Source organism: Trachypithecus francoisi, unplaced genomic scaffold (assembly GCF_009764315.1).
Source record: "Trachypithecus francoisi isolate TF-2019V2 unplaced genomic scaffold, Tfra_2.0 Lachesis_group16, whole genome shotgun sequence".
Taxonomy (NCBI): Eukaryota; Metazoa; Chordata; class Mammalia; order Primates; family Cercopithecidae; genus Trachypithecus; species Trachypithecus francoisi.
Genome location: NW_022681461.1, coordinates 6,815,285 through 6,830,381, shown reverse-complemented (window position 1 = coordinate 6,830,381; position 15,097 = coordinate 6,815,285).

Genomic DNA, 15,097 nt, shown 5'->3' with positions numbered 1-15,097 from the left:
ACCCCAGGGTGGGGAAGACTCTTGTGATGACGTATCACTGCCCTGCAGTGTGAGGTGGCTTCACCACTAGCCTGAGCTGCAGCAGAGAGGCGGTTTAAGACCCCGGGGCTTGTCCTTCAGAGATGAGGAGGAGACTTTTGAACGGGTCGATAAATATGTTCTCATTTCGGGGAGGAAGGGAGTACTTTGAAAAAGGGAAGTTTTGGTTTTTGAATTATCTTTTAGATATCACATGGTCTTTCATTCTCTCTCTCTCAGATACACACACACACTCTCTCTCTCTCTCTCTCTTTCTCTGGGACATATAGAATCAATCTTTCCTCCAAAGAAAGAGAAGAAATGATGGCAAGTGTGGACGGCAAGTCACCCAGGTACCAAGGCAAGAGACTGAAGGCACAAGCTGTTCCAGTATAATGAAGAAAATAATAATAAGAATAGTTGTACTAGAAATAGAATATAGATATGATTATTAATATTATTAATCATTAGTTTGTAGAATTGCTCTTTGTTCTGTTATTACAGTAATCCCTATTCTGGAATTATAACCTAGGAAAAACCAGGTCATATGGAGTTAGGAGCTGAAGGGACACGAGAAGTGACCAGAAGGCAAGAGTGTGAGCCCCTCTGTCACACCCGGATAAGGGCAACTAGAGGGCTCCTTGGTCTAGTGGTAATGCCAGTGCCTGGGAAGGCGCCCGTCACTTAGCAGAGCGGGAAAGGAATCATCCCAGTGATGCTGTGCTTCAGCGGTCACACTCCTAGTCCACTTTCATGTTCCGTTCTATACACCTAGCTCCGTCTTCTAGATAGCAGTAGCAGAATTACTGAAAGTATTAAAGTCTTCGATCTTTCTGATAAGTGCTTAGAAGAAATGATGACGCGTGACGTATGCTGTCCTCTCTGTCTCCGTCTCGGCTGCCATAAAGGGAAAGGCCCCCTGTATGGTGGACACGTGACTTGCGTGACCTTATCAATCATTGGAGATGACTCAGACTCGTTGCCCTGCCCCTTTGCCTTGTATACAATAAGTAGCCAGGCATTCGGGGCCACTACCAGTCTCAACGTCTTGGCAGTAGTGATCCCCCTGGGCCCAGCTGTTTTTTCTTCTATCTCTTTGTCTTATGTCTTTATTTCTACCATCTCTCGTCTCTGCACACAAAGAGAAAACCCACAGGCCCTGTAAGGCTGGACCCTATACCTGGCGTCCAGTGAGGATTTCTCTTTCATTGTGTGATGGCGCGCTTCGAGCATGGAACTCAGGGGAGGATGTCAACGACAGATTCCTGAGAATTGTGGTCAGTAAGCTTGGTGGTAAGCTTGGGCACTCAGAGTATCCCAGGCAACCATGGGACAGGCCAGTACTAAGTACTTGGCTTATTTAAACTTTATAAAAACTCTCCTTAAAGAAGGAGATGTAAAAGTCTCTGCTGATAAGTTAACTGAATTGTTTGAGGTCATAGATCAACTTTGTCCTTCGTTTCCTACTGAGGGAACCTTAGAACTCAAAGAGTGGGATGAGATCGGTCGACAATTCAAAATTGCTCCTAAAGGGGGACGTATTATTCTTCCCACCATTTGGTCAATCTGGGCTTTGGTTCACTCTGTTCTGGATTCCTTGCAGACTCAGGAGAACAACCTGGAGACTGAGCCCTCTTCCCCCTCCTCTGAGGAGGTTGAGGAAGTCCTCAGTTCTCTTTCTCCTGAGGATACTGCACAGATTGAGGCCGTCGTTTTACAGACGGACCTCCATTCTGACATTCCTTTGGCCCCGCTGCCTACACCACAGCCTACCGCGCCCCCGATATCGCTTTATGATGAACTTTTACATGATTTAAATGATCTCATTTCCCCAAACCAGCAAAATCCAACCAAAGTATATTATCAACAGCCATTGCAACCGGACCCTCCTGTCTTTCCTCAGCCCTACCTTCCATCTGCATGGCCTGAAAATGAGGCTACACTGCCTGAAAAAGAGGCTGTAAACTACGTTTCTATGCAGCCCAGTAATGAGGCTCTCAACTCTGTCTCGGCTCAGCCCTGCTGCAGGGCCCTCAACCTTCCGTCTGTTCAGCCCGGTAATGAGGCTCTCAGCTCTGTCCCTGTTCAGCCCTGCTGCAGGGCCCTCAACCTTCCGTCTGTTCAGCCTGGTAACGAGGCTCTCAACTCTGTCTCTGCTCAGCCCTACTGCAGGGCCGTCAACTTTCCATCTATTTGACCTGGCAATGAGGCCTTCAAACCTATCCCTCCGCAGCCCGGTTATCCATCTCTCACTTCTGTTTCTCCTTCAGCACATCAGGCTCCCTTGAAGCCTGTCCCATAGTTACTGCAGCAGCCTGGACCTCAGGCCCCTGAAAGACCTGCCCAGCAGGTCATCTCGCCTCAACCTGGCTTACAGGTTCTCGATTCTTCCTCTGTTCAAAACCCTAACTTCTTTCTCCTTCTGGTCCGGTCACTCATGCAGTTGCCACCACCACCACTGCTGCTCATAAGCAACAAGTTACATACATCCCTCAAGATGACACTCCTCTTATGAGAGCCATCACTCAGGTAAGAGAATATGGGGCTCCTGAGGCCTGGCAATTTCCTGGAATTTTACAACCTCCTATACCTGCCACCCCTGCGGCACAAAATCAGCCACAGCCAGCTGACCCTGCTCAGCAGGCGACTGATCCCGTGGCTTCTCCAGATGTACAGCCTGAGAATCAGGTCCCTCAGCCTGAGAATCAGGCTCCTCAGGTGAATAATCAGCCCCCACAACTGCCTGCTGCCGTGGCGCAGCCAGCTCCATGTATACCTACAGTCCAGACAGCAGTCCAACCAGATCCTATTCACCCAGGCCAGGTTCAGCTATGCCCTGCTGCTTGGGAAAGTTTTTCTTTTAACTTCCTCAAAGATTTCAAAGCATGAGTGAAGCAGTACGGCACCAACTCCCCTTTCGTCCGTTCCATATTAAAGGCCCTAGCAGAAGGTAAATGTCTGGTGCCCTGTGACTGGAAAATTCTAGCAAAGTCAGTCTTATCTAAATCCCAATATTTACAATTCAAGACTTGGTGGGTTGATGCTGTCCAGGAACGCATTCATCTTAATCAGGGCTCTAATCCTCCTGTTATTGTTACAGCTGACCAGTTACTGGGAATGGGACGACGGGCTGGAATTCGAAACCAAACTATACTAAATGATGAGATTATTGAACAATTACGAAAATGTTGCCTAGATGCTTGGGATAAGATTTAGAATGACGGCAAAATGTGTCCATCTTTTGCGGCCGTTACACGGGGACAACATGAACCCTATTCAGAATGTATTGCCCGTCTTCAAGATGTGACAGAGAAAGCAATCCCTGATAGCCATGACCAACGACTTGTAGAACTTACAGCTTACGAACAAACAAATGCAGACTGTCAGGCAGCTATTCGCCCCATGAAAGGCAAAATTCCACCAGAAGGTGATGTAGTTTCCTCCTACATTAAAGCCTGTGAAGGCGTGGAGTAACTCTGCATCCAGCAATGGTCATGGCACAAGCCACGGCCACTATTAGAATGCCTGAATGATTCTCTGGCAAACACTTTCAATGCAACCAAGCAGGGCATTGTAGAAAAATTGTCTTCGGCTTTCAGGCCGCCGTTCTTTTCAATGCCAACAACAAAACCCTATACAGCAACAAATTTTGCCCTCCACTCTGTGCCCACCATGCCGTAAGGGAAATCATTGGGTCACTCAAAATTTGACATTGATCGTAACCCCTTTAAAGCCATTCAACAACCAGGGAAATGGAAAGAGGGCCGGCCCCAGGCCCCTCCAAACAATGGGACATTCCTCAACTCACAGCCTTTGGCGGCCGGCCAGATGAGCACTTTCCCAGCCATTCAACCTGCCCCTGCCCCCCAATTCCCACTTCAGCCATTTGTACCACAGGATCTAATGACTCCGCCCCAAGACAAATCAGTACAATGCTTGTCCCCTGCCACCACAGGCTCAGCCGCTGTAGATCTCTGCTGCACTTGAGATATTTCTCTCTTACCCGGAGAGCCACCTATTGCTGTCCCCACAGGTGTGTCTGACCCTTTGCCACCTGGCACTGTCGGCTTGCTTCTTGGTCGCTCAAGCCTAAATTTAAAAGGTGTTCAAGTACATACTGGTGTAATCGACTCTGATTATTCAGGTGAAATTCATATTGTCATTAGCTCTGCGGTACCTTGGTATGCAGCAGCAGGAGACCGCAATCCTCAACTTCTTATACTCCATTACATTCCACTAGGATCTAGTTCTTGTAACAGAACCGAAGGTTTCGGAAGCACAGACTTTCAGGGCAAAACAGCCTATTGGGCCAGCAAGATTTCTGATACTCGCACTGTGTGCTCTATGTATATTCAAGGAAGGAAGTTTGAAGGAATGATTGACACAGATGCTGATCTCTCCATTAGAGCCTTACATCAATGGCCTAGACACTGGCCCAAAGAATACGCATCCACAGCATTAGTTGGTGTTGGTCAGGCTTCAGAGGTTTATGAAAGTTCCACTATTTTATACTGTATGGGCCAAGGGGGACAGACTGGTACTATTCACCCCCTCATTACACCTATTCCAGTTAATCTTTGGGGAATAGATCTTTTACAACAATGGGGGACACAGATTTCTTTTCCACAAGGTAATTACAGACAACAAAGTAAAGACATTAAGGCAAAAAAAAAAAAAGGGATTTGTTCAAGGTACAGGTTTGGAAAAATCAGCACAAGGTACTACTGAGCCTATTATACCTACTCATAAATCGGATTCAACAGGACTTGGTTTTTCTTTCTAGAAGCAGTCACTATCAAGCCTCCAGATCCCATCCCCTTAACTTGGAAAACTCAGAAACCAGTTTGGGTAGATCAGTGGCCACTCCCTAAAAATAAGCTGGAGGCACTCCATATTTTGGTCCTTGTACAATTAAAATTGGGACACATAGAGCAATCTTTTTCCCTTTGGAATTCACCTGTTTTTGTTATCGAAAAGAAATCTGGTAAGTGGAAAATACTTACTGATCTCAGGGCAGTACATGCTGTCCTTCAACCTATGGCAACCCGGCTTGCCATCCCCTGCTACGATTCCTGAGTATTGGCCACTTATCATCATTGATCTTAAAGACTGTTTCTTTAACATTCCTCTGGCTCCTCAGGACTTTAAAAAATCCACAGGCCCTGTAGGGCTGGACCCCACAGAAAGGTACATAATTTCATGTTTCATTAGAGAGTGCTTTTTAAGGCCACTGCACTGTGGTGCCCGTCACATCTCCACGGATGGCTGCACACGTCCGGCGTTTGCCTGAACCCCCACCTCACAGCCTGTTGCTGCCACCACCCCCTTATGGGGCATCCCACAGCTAAGAGATGCTCACAGCCCCTACGCGGCTCAGCTGGGGATGTTTCCAGGAGCTATTTTTCCTTATTAGTTAAGCATTATTTTACCAAAGCCGTGAGTCATAAGACTTTAAACATCTGCACATCTTTGAGGTCTTTGAATAACTCAGTTTTCCATGACTATCATCAAATCGTGGAACAATGAGTGAAAAATGTATTTTGTTCGTAAACAACTCATCCTCATTCATAAAAATAGAGCCAATGTCTCATACTGTTTGTTCTCCACAGCTCATGTCAAATGACATCATAAATTTCTGTCATCCAAGCCTGCTGAAACACAGCGAGATGAACATGCCCCTGCTTGTGAACAGCTGCTTTAGTTCTTTCCTTCCCTGAAACAGGAGTCGAGTGAAGACCTCAGCCTCCAAGGGTAGTGAACAGGTTAGGAAATGAAGGGCCCATCGCTATCAAGAAAATGGTTTTGCTAGAGTCCTTATCAAGTGGATTGTGCCAGAAAAAAAGTGATCCTCTTAGGGGTAGGCAAGTCAGCCTCGCCAGCTGCACAGGACATGACCTTTCCATTTCCTGATGAATCCAGAGGTGTTAGGTCACACCCATAGCAATGGCTCCTCTCGTACCAAAAGCGCCTGGTAAAGCACACTTTCTTTTTTTTTTTTTTTTTTTGAGACGGAGTCTCGCTCTGTCGCCCAGGCTGGAGTGCAGTGGCCGGATCTCAGCTCACTGCAAGCTCCGCCTCCCGGGTTTACGCCATTCTCTCGCCTCAGCCTCCCGAGTAGCTGGGACTGCAGGCGCCCGCCACATCGCCCAGCTAATTTTTTGTATTTTTTTAGTAGAGACGGGGTTTCACCGTGTTAGCCAGGATGGTCTCAATCTCCTGACCTCGTGATCCACCCGTCTCGGCCTCCCAAAGTGCTGGGATGACAGGCTTGAGCCACCGCGCCCGGCCGTAAAGCACACTTTCTAGACACCAGATGTGTTCTGGGGGATGCCAGAGAGCTCCCTGCAGCCGGCAGTATCCAGGCGGGCAGACTTACACAGCAGCACGCTGTCCCTCAGGGCATCGATCTGAATTTAGGGGCACACGCTGCCCGATGCGCCTCCATCCATCACCTCTCTTCCCCTCTTCTTGCTTCCTTCATGATTCAACCTTGAAAGAAAAAACAGAACAAGATGCTTGGTCAAGCCAATCCCAACTCCCGAGACCGTCTACCTCACACTACTGTGTACATGGCAGGAAATCTCAACAGAGGCGAGGAAAAGACTCCTCGGACAGACCTCAATGGACCAGGATCTGAGCAGGATTTGCTTGCCTTGGAAATAAGGCGGACCTCCCAAGACGGAGAGAATTTAAGTGGAAGAGATTCATGAAAAGAAAAATATCACCCAGTTAAAGCATGGCCGTGAACAAACAGCTATTTTAATTGGCTTGTTTTTCTACAGTCAACACATTAGACACTTGTCCATTCAATCTTCTCTTTTAAAATTAATGAGATATCCATTCCTTAATGTCTTGCTATGAATTTTTTTCTCAGCATCTCCCCAGTTCTTTACTCTTGAGCACTAAATAGTAGCTTTCTAGAGGGTGCTTTTTTTCATTTGCTGCCAGGGCTTCCCCTAATGGGCCAGTGGGTTCGTCCTGTTCGGAATCGGTACTGCCGTGTGTCAGGATTTTAAAATGCATGGTCTAAAGTCGGCTAGTGGGGCCTGTAGGCTTTTGTAATGTCCCCAGGAATCTGTGTGTGTGTGGGAGGGGGGATATGTATGCATCTGTTTGCGGTATGTGTGCGTCCATTCATGATGTGCGCATATGGTTTGGGGGAGTGTCTGTGTGTGTCCACGTGTGTCTGTATGTTTGCATGCATATATGGTGTGTGTTTATGTGTGTATCTGTGTGTGGTGTATCTGTGTTTGTATATGTGTAGCATGTGTGTGTCTATGTATGTAGTGTGCGCATGTGGTATGTGGGGATGTCTGTGTATACATATGTATGCATATTTATGTATCTGTGTGTGTGGTGTATGTGTGTGTGTGGTGTGTTTGTGTGGCATATGTCTATGTGTGTGCATCTATGTGTGGTGTGTATTTGTATACTTGTGTGTATGCATATCTGCGGGTGTATACCTGTGTATAGCTGCATGTATGTGTGTATGGTGTGTGTACGTGTACCTGTGTGTTGTGTGGTGTGTGTGTGTATGGTGTGTATACGTGTACCTGTGTGTTTGTATGTGGTGTGTGTGTGTATGGTGCGTATACGTGTACCTGTGTGTGTGTGGTGTGTGTGTGTGTATGGTGTGTGTACGTGTACCTGTGTATATCTGCATGTATGTGAGTGTGTATGGTGTGTATACGTGTACCTGTGTGTTTGTATGTGGTGTGTGTATGGTGTGTATACGTGTACCTGTGTGTTTGTGTGTGGTGTGTGTGTGTATGGTGTGTGTACGTGTACCTGTGTATATCTGCATGTATGTGAGTGTGTATGGCGTGTATAAGTGTACCTGTGTGTTTGTGTGTGGTGTGTGTGTATGGTGTGTGTACGTGTACCTGTGTGTTTGTGTATGGTGTGTGTGTATGGTGTGTATACATGTACCTGTGTGTTTGTGTGTGGTGTGTGTATGGTGTGTATACGTGTACCTGTTTGTGTGTGGTGTGTGTGGTGTGTGTACGTGTACCTGTGTGTTTGTGTGTGGTGTGTGTATGGTGTGTATACGTGTACCTGTGTGTTTGTGGTCTGAGTGTGTATGGTGTGTGTACGTGTACCTGTGTGTTTGTGTGTAGTGTGTGTATGGTGTGTGTAGGTGTACCTGTGTGTTTGTGTGTGATGTGAGTGTGTATGGTCTACGTGTACCTGTGTGTTTGTGTGTGGTGTGTGTGTATATGGTGTGTGTACGTGTACCTGTGTGTTTGTGTGTGGTGTGTGTATGGTGTGTATACGTGTACTTGTGTGTGTGTGGTGTGTGTGTGTATGGTGTGTGTACGTGTACCTGTGTGTTTCTGTGTGGTGTGAGTGTATGGTGTGTACGTGTACCTGTGTGTGTGTGGTGTGTGTATGGTGTGTATACGTGTACCTGTGTGTGTGTGGTGTGTGTGTATGGTGTGTGTACGTGTACCTGTGTGTGTGTGGTGTGTGTGTATGGTGTGTGTACGTGTACCTGTGTTTTTGTGCTGTGTGTGTGTATGGTGTGTGTACGTGTACCTGTGTGTGTGTGGTGTGTGTGTGTGTATGGTGTGTGTACGTGTACCTGTGTGTGTGTGTGTGTGGTGTGTGTGTGTATGGTGTGTGTACGTGTACCTGTGTGTGTGTGGTGCGTGTGTGTATGGTGTGTGTACGTGCACCTCTGTGTGTGTGGTGTATGTGTGTGTGTATGGTGTGTGTACGTGCACCTGTGTGTGTGGTGGTGTGTGTATGTGTGTGTGTGTGTACGTGTACCTGTGTGTGTGTGGTGCGTGTGTGTATGGTGTGTGTACGTGCACCTGTGTGTTTGTGTGGTGTGTGTATGGTGTGTGTACGTGCACCTGTGTGTGTGTGTGGTGTGTGTATGGTGTGTGTACGTGTACCTGTGTGTTTGTGTGTGGTGCATGTGTGTATGGTGTGTGTACGTGTACCTGTGTGTTTGTGTGTGGTGTGTGTATGGTGTGTGTACGTGTACCTGTGTGTGTGTGTGTGTGGTGTGTGTGTGTATGGTGTGTGTACGTGTACCTGTGTGTGTGTGGTGCGTGTGTATGGTGTGTGTACGTGCACCTGTGTGTGTGTGGTGTGTGTGTGTGTGGTGTGTGTACGTGTACCTGTGTGTGTGTGGTGCGTGTGTGTATGGTGTGTGTACGTGCACCTGTGTGTTTGTGTGTGGTGTGTGTATGGTGTGTGTACGTGCACCTGTGTGTGTGTGTGGTGTGTGTGTGTATGGTGTGTGTACGTGTACCTGTGTGTTTGTGTGTGGTGCATGTGTGTATGGTGTGTGTACGTGTACCTGTGTGTTTTGTGTGGTGTGTGTATGGTGTGTGTGTACGTGTACCTGTGTGTGTGTGTGTGGTGTGTGTGTGTATGGTGTGTGTACGTGTACCTGTGTGTGTGTGGTGCGTGTGTATGGTGTGTGTACGTGCACCTGTGTGTGTGTGGTGTGTGTGTGTATGGTGTGTGTACGTGCACCTGTGTGTGTGTGGTGTGTGTGTGTGTGGTGTGTGTACGTGTACCTGTGTGTGTGTGGTGCGTGTGTGTATGGTGTGTGTACATGCACCTGTGTGTTTGTGTGTGGTGTGTGTATGGTGTGTGTACGTGCACCTGTGTGTGTGTGTGGTGTGTGTGTGTATGGTGTGTGTACGTGTACCTGTGTGTTTGTGTGTGGTGCGTGTGTGTATGGTGTGTGTACGTGTACCTGTGTGTTTGTGTGTGGTGTGTGTATGGTGTGTGTACGTGTACCTGTGTGTTTGTGTGTGGTGTGTGTATGGTGTGTGTACGTGTACCTGTGTGTGTGTGTGTGTGTGTGTATGGTGTGTGTACGTGTACCTGTGTGTTTGTGTGTGGTGTGTGTATGGTGTGTGTACGTGCACCTGTGTGTGTGTGTGTGTGGTGTGTGTGTGTATGGTGTGTGTACGTGTACCTGTGTGTTTGTGTGTGGTGCGTGTGTGTATGGTGTGTGTACGTGTACCTGTGTGTTTGTGTGTGGTGTGTGTATGGTGTGTGTACGTGTACCTGTGGTGTGTGTGTGTGTGTGTGGTGTGTGTGCGTCTCTGTTAAGCAGACGTCTTTGTCCTTTCATTTTTCAGATCTTATGCTCTCAACGTGAAAATGATCTTTTATTATTAACCAGCTTGGTCATCGTTTTCCCCCTTTTGGGTCACGGTGTGCAGAACCGGTTTTCCATCTTGCTGGCATCCATGGCAGTTAGCCCTTCCCCGGCAGATTTGGACATGGCACCACCACTCGATCTCAGACCACCTGCAGTTGGCTCTATGATAGATGCCACCATTGCCACAGTAAAAATAAAACAATGGAGAGGCCATTACTTAGGTCCCTGAAGCCCAAAACAGGCCAGTACACTTTTCCCTAAGCCTTCATGAGAGCCAAGCGCCTCCACTCACAGTGCAAGGCCTGCCTCTCCTGCGCAACCCAAAGGAGGACCCCTGCCCCTGCCCCTCTGGGGCATGCACAGGGTGGGAGAGCACTGAGCAGCACCCACTTCACACCCATGGGTGCTTTCTCATGGAACTTGGCCTTGCCAGGACTGCCTGCTCTCCTTCAGACAGCGTCTGCCCTGCTGTAGCTTGAACTGAGAAAGCAGCCAAGCGGGAAGCGGGCTTTGAGCCTGGAGACAGATTCCATCTCTCTTGTTTCTCAGTGGTCTGCTGCGTGGTCTGAAGGAGGGGCACCAGCCCAATGACTCCCGGCACTCAGCAGTGTCAGCAGCTGCCAGGGCCCAGTGTGGCTCAAAGCCATGCCCTGCCAGGCTCCTGGTACGGCTGGTGGGGCAGGGACCCTTCCCAGGTTTCGGCTGGTGTTTCAGGCCACTGGCAGTTCTTGGAGATGCCTTCTTAAAGCCAGAGCAGGTTTCTGTAGGAGAAAAACCAGTTAGACTATTCATCCACGTCGTTTGACAGTGACATTAGAGTCTGGCTGTCACTGTCTCCCTGTCTCCCCATTCTCAGTCTTTGGAGAGTGAGTACCCAGGTGAGTACCAAGGATCAAAGCATGCTCAAGGAGGCTCTCCAGCAGCTCATCACTAACATGCAAATGACTTTACAATCAAAACATCACAACATGTGAATGCCCAGAGCGATGCTCACACATGCAAATGCTTGTGTGTGATAGAATAGATGCATGCTTGTGTGTGATAGAATAGATGCATGCTTGCTGTGATAGAATAGATGCATGCTATGTTGTTTCTGAACACTGTAATAGAAGTTGCATTTGCATAATATTTTATAGCTCACGAAGCCTTTTTGGGTAAATTTTCTATTTTAAGTCTAAAAACAACCAGTTCTAGAGATAGTTGCTATTATTAACTCCTCATTTTACAGATGAAAAAGCCAGTAAGTAGGCTGACTGCTGACTTAGTAGACAGCACCAAAAAGAAGCAGCAGACGCTGCCATTTCTTCCTAGAATATCGCTGGTTCTCAGGCCCAAGTGCCCATTGAAAGCAGCTGTAGCCTTCACAGTGCTGGTGCCGAGGCTGTGTTCCCTAAGAGCCTGGTGTAATGGGTCTGGACTGGGACTAGAGACCAGGCACTGAAAATCTTTAAAAGTGTACCAGGGGCTGGGTGCAGTGGCTCACACCTGTAATCTCAGCGCTTTGGGATGCCAAGGTGGGCAGATCACGTCAGGTCAGGAGTTTGAGACCAACCTGGCCAACATGGTGAAACCCTGTGTCTACTTAAAATACAAAAAATAGCCAGGCTTGGTGGCACACATGTGTAATAGCTACTCAGGAGGCTGAGGCGGGAGAATTGCTTGAACCCAGGAGGCAGAGGTTGCAGTGAGCTGAGATCGCACCACTGCACTCCAGCCGGGGCAACAGAGTGAGACTCCATCTCAGAAAAAAAAAAAAAAAAAAAGTGTACCAGGAAGTGAGGCCATCACTGCTACTCCTCCCTGCTGTCAGGGCTCGGACCTTAGGGATGTGGAACCATTTGAGACCCTGGTACAGGAAAGTGAGGGTCAGACGCAGACCTGAGTTCCAGCAGGATGGGGTTCTTCATTCTCGGCGAGTAGTGTTGGCCTGAAGTTTTCAATGCTAGGTCACCGAATACCCCATAAATTCCAAACTGGTTACATGATCAGGGTCTCTGATTCTTTTGGCTAATAGAAGAGCCAGCTCAGTAGTTTTTCCTGTTAAACCTCATCTCCTTTCTGTGACTTCTAGTCCTATTTTCTGTGGAAGAAAGGGAATCAACAGACAATCTGTAGCATAGAGAGGTCCATGTCATGCCCAGAGTGTCAGCTCAGCACATCTGGGAATAGAGCCAGGAGCCTGGCCACATCCTTTCACCTCTGTCTGCAAAGTCACACAAATAGAGGGCTTGGATGTCGGGTGAGGCCTGAGCTGGACATCAGGAAGCTGTGGTCAGGCTAGTGTGACTCTCTGTAAGAAGGCAGATCACTTGAGGTCAGGAGTTTGAGACCAGCCTGGCCAACATGGTGAAACCCTGTGTCTACTAAAAATACAAAAATTAGCTGGGTATGGTGGCATGGCATGTGCCTGTAATTCCAGCTACTTGGGAGGCTGAGGCAGGAAAATCACTTGAACCCAGGAGGCAAAGGTTTCAGTGAGCTGAGATTGCGCCGCTGCACTCCAGCCTGGGCTACGACAGAGTGACACTTCGTCTCAAAAAAGTCTCAGGTGGCCTGTGGAGTCCAGGCCTTGCTTGGAGAAGAACCCAGGAGATCTAGCCTCAAATACCATTAACATCACCGTCTCTATCCCCGGATAGCTTTAGAGATGCCCAAAACTGAGCAAATCCCAAGGAAGTTTCAGCCTAAAGTGATTCCTTTCCCAACATTTCCCTGGAGATTTGCATCTTTAGTGCTGAGCTGCAACCAGCCCCGTTTCAGAGGCGCTATTATCCTGGGATGATACCTCACTCACCAGAAGAACTAAATCTCCTTTATACCCAAATCAGGGCAGATTCAGGCTTCAGGAGCCTGATGTGCTTACAATTCTGAGGTCTGATGCTTACTTGATTTTTTTTTTTTAATTTTACTTTAAGTTCTGGAATACATGTGCAGAATGTGCAGGTTTGTTACATAGGGATACATGTGCCATGGTGGTTTGCTGCACCTATCAACCCATCATCTAGGTTTTAAGCCCTGCATGCATTATGTATTTGTCCTAATGCTCTCTCTCCCCTTGCCCACCACTCACTTGATTTTTTGAGCCCTTTTTAGGAAAGAGAATTTTGAAGATCATTTTATTAGGAGCGACCATAACTGGCTCCAGCCAAGCTGTATCATGGAGTTAAGACTTGGTCCAATAGTTGGGAGATATAACTCCCCACTCTGTCACTGAGTATAAGACAGCTACAGGCTTGGGCTCAACAATACAGGAATGCTGGTAAATTCGATTCTACATGATTCTACATGACTCCTGTTGAAAAAGAAAAGGAAAAGTATGGTGTGTGTGTAACTGAGTATGCTACGTGGTATCAAGTCTATGCCTAAGTGGATGGTGGCCTTGGCTACACTTCATGGTTGACAACAACGTAACCCCACATCAAGTGACTGTAACCCACAGCCTACAGAGCTCACACTGCATGTCCTCTAACTCAGCTGTCTTTTCCTTAAATGTTAAAACTGACCAAGGCTGGCCAGGCACCACAGCTCACACCTGTAATCCCAGCACTTTGAGAGGCTAAGGCAGGTGAATTGCTTGAAGCCAGGAGTTTGAGACCAGCGTGGACAACATGGCAAAACCCCATCTCTACAAAACTACAAAAATTGGCAGCGTGTGGTGGTGCATGCCTGTAGTCTCAGCCACTCAGAAGGCTGAGATGGGAGGATCACTTGAGCCCAGGAGGTTGAGTAGTGAGCCATGATCACACCACTGCACTGCAACATGGGTGACAGAGCAAGTCCCTGTCTCAAAAAAAAAAGTGCCTGAGGCTATTCCAATGCTACAGCAAGGAACATGGAAAGGGAAAAGGCAGTCTTAGCAGATTGCAGATAAAATTTCTTACTTTTGGAAATTTTGTTTTAAAAAGTGACTTATTGCTGGGTCCTTTTCCAGGATCTTGGTAGGAGCCCATGCAAACTCAGGGTCTTGAAGTGAATTATATTGCATTAGCTTTCTGGTGAATCCACCTATGCCCACGGCAAATATGATGGTGAGAACAGGAGTGTTAGGAGACAGTGAGTGAGAGAGGAAAAGGGAAGGAGGGAGGGAGATGAGAAGGCAGAGACAGAAAAAGGGGATGGGGGAGAGAGAGAGGAGGTTGTGCCTGGGTGGAGGTGGAAAAGCAGCAGATGTGGAGTGACCAAAACCAGGAAAGTAGTCACATGCTTTCTTGCCAGGGACATGCTCTGAAAAGCCCAGCAACAGTTCCGTCTGAATCCTTAGTCCTTCCTTCTGCAACCCCGGGCTGGGACCCCTGGCGCTCAGCCCCACTAGTTCATCATCAGCTGCACGTTCCCAGAAGGCCTCCTGTGGGCCCCATACATCTCCCATCCTCTTTTTCCCCAGGCCTTATCACCTGTAGATAGAACCAAGGGGTCAAAATGTGCCCCGCCACTCCCCTCCTACCTGCTAAAGCAGAACCCCCATTGCTGGGCATCCTGGGCCTCACCTGTGGCTCAACAGGCTTGCTGTTCTTGAGGACAGAGACACTGCTGGGCAGAGACATGCAGGGCCACCTGCCCTGAAGTCTGTATGGAGAACAAGGCCCAGCCTGGCCGCTCTGTGCTCATATCTCATGGGCCTTCCCCATATGGATTCTTCAGATTGTGTCTGCTGCACCTCCATAGAGCTGGATGTGGTGATCAGGCTGAGCTTCAATTTTGCATGCCGGTCCCCTGTCTCCAGCATCCCCTCAATCCAGTGACACCCAGCCCTCCCTGTCAGCCTTTCTGCCAGTAGGAGTCTGATAGGGCTGCCAAGACAAACAGTGCAAACAGCAGACATTCCTGGTCTCAGCTCTGGAGGCTGGAAGTCTGCTATCAAAGTATTGGCAGGATTGATTCCTTCTGAGGCCTCGCTTCTTGACTTGCAAAGGCCTTTCTCCTGTGTCCTTACGCAGTCCTCCCTCTGTCCCA